Source organism: Sycon ciliatum, chromosome 5 (assembly GCF_964019385.1).
Source record: "Sycon ciliatum chromosome 5, ocSycCili1.1, whole genome shotgun sequence".
NCBI classification, from domain to species: Eukaryota; Metazoa; Porifera; class Calcarea; order Leucosolenida; family Sycettidae; genus Sycon; species Sycon ciliatum.
In genome coordinates, this window is record NC_088647.1 from 25,106,304 (window position 1) to 25,113,040 (window position 6,737).

Below are 6,737 nucleotides of genomic sequence, written 5' to 3' on the forward strand. Positions count from 1 at the left end.
AAAACTCTGGGTGGCCTAAAAAATGATGCCACTTATGGGCTCACCACACCTCAGTGAGTGGGTGAGGACAAGGTGCAGAAAAATCCACACACACACACACACACACACATGCTCGCACGCACACACACACACACACACATACACACATACACACACCACATACACACACATACACACACACGTGCACATGTACACAGACGCATAGTCATGCATAATATTTGTGCACAGATTCACTCTCTCACAGTAACGTCCACAAACCACCACGCTGAGTCCCTACAGCCGGTCGGTCGCCCAGTCCCAGTGGCTCGAGTGCAGGAATCGATGGACGCTGCACTTGAAGGACTGCAACCTCTTCTGGTCTGGCTGATCCAGGAGGTGTTGGCGAGGCAACTGGTTCCAGGTGTCCAGCACTCCTTCAGGGAACGACCGGCGGACAATGTTGTGAGAATTGGCTGGGATATCAGACTGCAGCTGGTAGCGGTGGCCGGCCGCCACCCGCGCCTGCTGCCTGGTGTTGGCAGGATTTTGGTCGTGGTCTGGTACTGCTTGGGAGGGGGGCAGCATTCGGGTTAGCATCTGTGGGCCTGTCAGGTAGTGAATTTTGTAGAGATTGTGGAGAGCAGCCACTTGGCGCCGGAGTTCGAGGCTTGGCAGATATTGTTTGTTTGTTTCTTTTATTTGAATTCGTTTAGAGCACAGGCAATTCTGCCTTCTCACCAGAGGAAAAACCTCCGGTTTCTGCTAAATGGGTGTGTGTATGTGTAAGCATGCAGTGAAGAAAACACCGAGAAAACATGCAGTAATGTGTAGGGATGCCGAGCAAGGTGGTTACAAATTACAATTAATTCTGTTCAGAGCCAGTTTAAAGGCAACCGCCGCACTGTGGAGGCGAATGTCGCTGGGAAGGGAATTCCAAAGAGTGCTTCCCACAAATGTCAATGACTGACGACCGGAAGGTCCAGGAAGGAAAGGCACTTGCAGTAGCCTCTGCTCCTGTCCTCGAGTAATTCGGCGATCATCCCGGGATGCTTGGCCTGTGTTAGCCATCAACTGAAAGTAGGTGCAGAAAAGAGGACTTGCAAGATCATGTAGGCAACGGAAAACAAAGAATAAAACCTTGTAGTTAAAAATGTGAGTTAGGGATCGAATAGATAAGCGCACGAGGAGGGGGGCTGTGGATGCACGGCTGGAGAGTCGGAAAATTGCACGAATTCCGGATTTGCTGGATTTGATTAAACGACTCTGCAGCTGCTGTGTCAGCGACGGGAAGAATGCATTGGATGCGTACGTTAGTCCTGCTTGCACAATGCCAATGTACCAAAGTCTGCGGGCTCTTATGGGCAGAGATCGCCCATGGCGCCATAGCTGGCTGATGGCGACTGACGCCTTCTGCACAACACTGGAGACATGGGGCTGCCAGGATAGCTGGTCATCAATGGTTACGCCAAGGTATTTGGCAATGGAGGTAACAGTTAAGGCTTGATCCTTACATTTCACGACTGGTATGTCGCCAGTGAGTCCCCGAGGTTGAATTACCATGATTTGGGTTTTGCCGGTATTCAGCAGAAGCCCAATTTCGGAGAGCCAGTCAGACAGACGTGTCACAGCCGTAGTCAACGTCTTGCAAACAGTGTCCAGATCTGAATCAGAATAATCTAGGATGATGTCGTCCGCGAACTCCTGATGAACAACAATGCAAGGTATGACGTCGGAAATGTCACTCGTGTAAAGGACAAAGAGAAGCGGCCCAAGAACACTGCCTTGGGGCACACCTCTTGAGCATGGGACTGCATCAGAAAGAGCCTCACACACCTTGACACGTTGAGTACGACCAGACAGATAGCTAGCCAACCATAACAATACTCTGCCATTGACTCCCAGGGTGAATAGTTTATCAATCAGACGTTGATGTTGGACACGGTCAAACGCTTTTGACATGTCAACCATCACAATACCTGTGTATTTTCGCTCTTGTTTGGCCAACAGCCAACGGTTGGCGGCTAGAACTAATGCATCTTCGGTAGAGTGCATTTTCCTGTAGGCAAACTGACTGCTAGGTAATATGCTATGTTGCGTGAGGTATGCTGTGAGTTGCTTCTTTACAAAGAACTCCAAAATCCGGGACAGAATAGGGAGCAATGACACTGGGCTATAGTTAGTAGGGGATGTTGCATCTCCACTCTTGAACAGTGGACTAATGTGTGATGTTTTAAAACACACTGGCACAGTACCTGATGTCAAGGATGCATTGACTAGGGTGGTAAATGGAGGTGCCAGGACATGTGAACACTGCTGCAGTACAATTCCAGGAATGTTGTCACTCCCTGATGCTTTGTGAGGACTCACAGTTTGCAAGCATTGTGCAACATCAGACACGCTTACCGGCTGAAATGTTGAGAAGCTAGATGCAGAGACTGGACCATGTGGTATATGCAGCTCAGGTGGCCGCATAGGGTCATGCACAATGTCTCCAAACAATTTACTGAGTGACTCGAGCGGCGCTTCAGGTTCTTTCCGTGTCTTCTGTCGGCCTGTGACATCGTTCATGACAGCCCAAAGTTGCCGTTGATCTGATGTATCACATCTCTTAGTGAAGTACAAGTTGCGCAGACTCCTGTCCAACTTCCGTGCTTTGGAGCGAGCTGATCGGTGTGCTTCTTGAAGGTTCTGATCGGTTTTGTCTCGGAGCCAGAGACGATGCGCCCGGTTCCGTTCACGAACACTTGCCACTAACTCATCTGTAATCCAGGGGCAAGGACGTCGAGATTTGCGGCGCCGTTCCCGAAGTGGAGCATGTTTTTCTAGAGTGGTCTGGATTCCCGCAGTGAGTGACGACGCAAGCACATCCACACAGACAGAGTCACAGGTAGTTAGCGTCTTCTCCAGGTCACATGTAAATATACTCCAATCGACTTTGTGCAAACAGCGAGTCTTGCGCAGATGCTGTCCCTTCAAGTGGTGACTTGCTGAAATTGGCAGCCTGGCAAGTATTGCAGAGTGGTCACTGATATCCAAATGTATGGTCTCGCAAACACCCTGGATCGGGGTGGTAGACAAGAATAGATCCAGTAGTGTGGCAGTACTGCTGGTTACTCGGGTAGGAGATGTGACGTGGTTGCGAAGGTTAAACTGGTTGAGTACATGATGCAAAGGAGTCACAGCATGGGCATCATTAAAGTATACGTTGAAGTCTCCTACTAGCACAGTTGTGGTCTGCGGTCCACTGCAGGCAGTCTCTAGGTTTGACTCCAGCCCATCCCAGTAGCCCGCAGATTCACTAGGTGGTCGATAGCAGCAGCCCAGTAAGACCGTCTCATTGCCGATATGCGCCTTCGCCGAGATGCAGGGCTCTCCACTGTACAGCATCGAGTTGGGCCGGCATCGCCTGAGAAGCAACCATCCAGACTAGCATATTAGCATGGATATTGAATTAAACTGTACTCAGTGACTCTTTACATTTTACAGGCTACTTTTTATTATTATTATTGTAAAGCTTTCCTTTTGATCTTGTCTCTTACTGTTGTGACCTTTCCACAATATTGTGTTGCATTGTTTAAAAAAATCCAGACTAGCATGCCATGCTCTAAGACTGGGCGAAAAAAGCCGTGAGTCGGCAGCCAGGGTCAAGCACTGCTGAGGCCTTCTTCAGGAAGGGCTGACTGTCGAATCTGCTGGCAGAATATCAGTTGACTGTCGAAGGCTATCCCAAGAAGCTACAGGCAATGGGTTTCAGGAACCATTTCACCTTGGAATGTGACCGGAGGGCAATCCCAGGGCCGATGGTGGTGGCTGACGTGGAGTAGGTATGACTTGGCGGGCTCGAATGTCACTCGCCAGGTCGCACCCCAGGCAGCAAGGGCATTGACGGCGGCCTGGAGATCATCACACCTAGCTGCGAGGTTGCCGAGATACCGAATACATTTGTAGAGCGTTGTGTCGTCTGCGTACGTAGCAAGGCTGGTCGATTGGGGAAGGTGGTCCTCAGCGTCATTAATGTAGAGAAAGAAGAGAGTTGGCCCCAGGATGCTTCCTTGAGGCACACCTGCTCGGATGACGTGTGTGGCTGATGTTTGTCCACCAACTACGGCCCGGATCTGGCGGCTCTCTAGGTATTTTTTCAACCATGGGAGCAGGTGGTCAGTTAGCCCAAGACATCTGGCCTTGTGAACTACACCGCAGTGCGACACTTTGTCAAATGCGCCGGCCCCGTCGGCACCAAGGACTCGGGTCACACCCCCAGCATTGGACGTATGACTCCACTCATGCTGAAGTGAGAGGAGAAGATCAGTCGTGCCCAGGCCGCGTCGAAACCCGAATTGCCGTCCGGAGAGGACCTAATTGCTTTCCAGGAAGTTAGTGATGCTCCGATTGATGATGGCCTCCATCACCTTAGAGAGTATAGAGAGGAGGGAAATCGGACGGTAGTTCTTCGGGGAAGACTTGGAGCCTTTCTTGAAAATAGGGACAACGTTCGCGATCTTCCAGGGTGCAGGTTGCACCCCGTCCCGGAAGCACTGGGTGAATAGCTTTGCCAGAGGGCTGGCGAGTTCCTGAGCACTTGCCCCGGAATGCCGTCAGGGTCAGTTGCTTTAGAAGCGTCCAGGTTCTTGAGAGCTCGCTGGACTGTGGCAGAGCGGAAGTGTACGGTCTTCAGCCTATTGCCTGGGCGTTGGCAAATAGGGGGCAGAGGTGTGTCTGGCAGGTCACTGGCACCAAGGCTACATTTCTCCACGAAGTAGTGACCGAGGCAGTTTGCTTTCTCGATCAGTGTTTGTGGCATGTTCTTTGCCAGCAGGGTCGACAAGAATTGGGATGGAGCTATTTCGGGAGGTTCCGATGGACTTCTTGATGGTTGACCACCACTGTCTGTCTCGAAGGCTGCCGGTCTGGAGTCGTGCACGGACTATTGCTAGATGGTGATTCTGGGCATCACGTAGGCAATCAGAAGACCTTCACGGCCTTGCTGCAAGCCGGCGTCCACCAAACGGGATCAGAGGGCCGAGTACAGAGAAGTTGAGATGGGATAAACTGGTTCATTCCATCTATGATGGCAGAGGTAATATTTGTGCAGCTGCTTTTTGCATCCTCAGACATGAGGGCATCCCAGTCCACACTTCTAAGGTGTTGGTTTAGTCTGTCCAAGTCAGCGTGGCCATATTGCCAGACTGTTTTGGCCGTCTTGGGCCCTCGACATAGTTCTGTCGTGAATTCTGCCAAGATGGTGGCGTGGTCAGATCTACCAATTGGGGGCCAAGCCGGACCGTAGGGTTGCCCAGGTCACTCATGATGAGGTCGAGGAGGGCATTTCCACGAGTTGGCTCCGTCACATGCTGCTGGAGGTGATGTAGTGCGCAGAGATCCTCCAGTTTCTCCCCAGCTGGAGTTGTTCTACTGCTGCCCAGCCAGGCAGTGTTGTGCGCGTTAAAATCGCCAGCGATGATGATGTGCTGTGCATCCACTCGGGCAACGTCAATGGTCTGGTCCAAGTAATCCACCATACTGATATCGTTGCCAGGAAGAGACCCTGGGCGGTAGGCAGCACACAAGACAACTTTGCGGCCAGGTCTTATGCGGATAGAAAGCCATACGACTTCTTGATCAAGGGTTGGAACAGCTTTCAGTTCTTGGAAAGCTAGGTGGGATTTCACCCACGCAGCCACGCCTCCACCCTGTGGTGTTCGGTCTCGTCTTACTGGAGGGGCGTACCCAGGAAGAGTCACTTCGGCTTGCGTCATCTTATCCAGAGTCAGCTTGGTTGGGTGAAATCCCACCTAGCTTTCCAAGAACTGAAAGCTGTTCCAACCCTTGATCAAGAAGTCGTATGGCTTTCTATTGCCTTGCGAAAAGCTACCCCAAGGCCAGTTCAAACACCGCAGGGTACGGGTGCGGGTCCACCTTCGCGTAGGCGTACCAAAGCAGGCACTGCGGGTTCAGGTACTCGAAAGCATGACACCACGATGTCCCGTTCTCTGACGACACCATCTTCCAGCTGTCATCTGCGATCACCTGGAGCACTAACTGCTTCCTGCTCCGCTTTGAGTTCTGGACTGGTTGGAATCTGTCTTCGTCAGGTTGCATCTTGGTCGCCATCCCCTTCACACTCGTCACTGCTATGGGAGATGTTGTGTTATGCGCATCCTATATTTGGATCTCGACCCCTGCATGCAATAGTTCATGCACACTTCATAACCCCCATAATTGCACCATTTCCCCCTACCCCTGCATGCAATAGTTCATACACACTTCATAACTCCTATAATAGCACCATTTTCCCCTACCCCTGCATGCAATAGTGATACACATTTGTAGCACCGTACACACTTCATAACCTCCATATTTGACCCATTTCCCCGCTGCCCCTGCATGCAATAATTTGTACCATACACATTTGTAGCCCGTTTTCCCTCCTTCTGCCCCTGCACATAAAACCACCGTACATTTGATTATCCATATAAAACCGCTCTGTGAGCGGTTCTGAAAAACCTTTACTGGTACTGCCCCGTCGTAAAAGTAAGAAATTAGAACTGGCCCATTGTCCCCCCAAATGTGAACTGATCCACCTAAATCGCGAATGACGGGACCCGAACGCACCAGTAGCACGAGGTCGGGAGGGCACAGGACAGCAATTATCATAGGGTAACACCACCTACCGCTAGTACAGTACATGGCCTATAGTCCGGACCAACGTCCCCAGCTGCATCCACAGGTAGGAACCTCGTGCTACTGGTGCGTTCGGG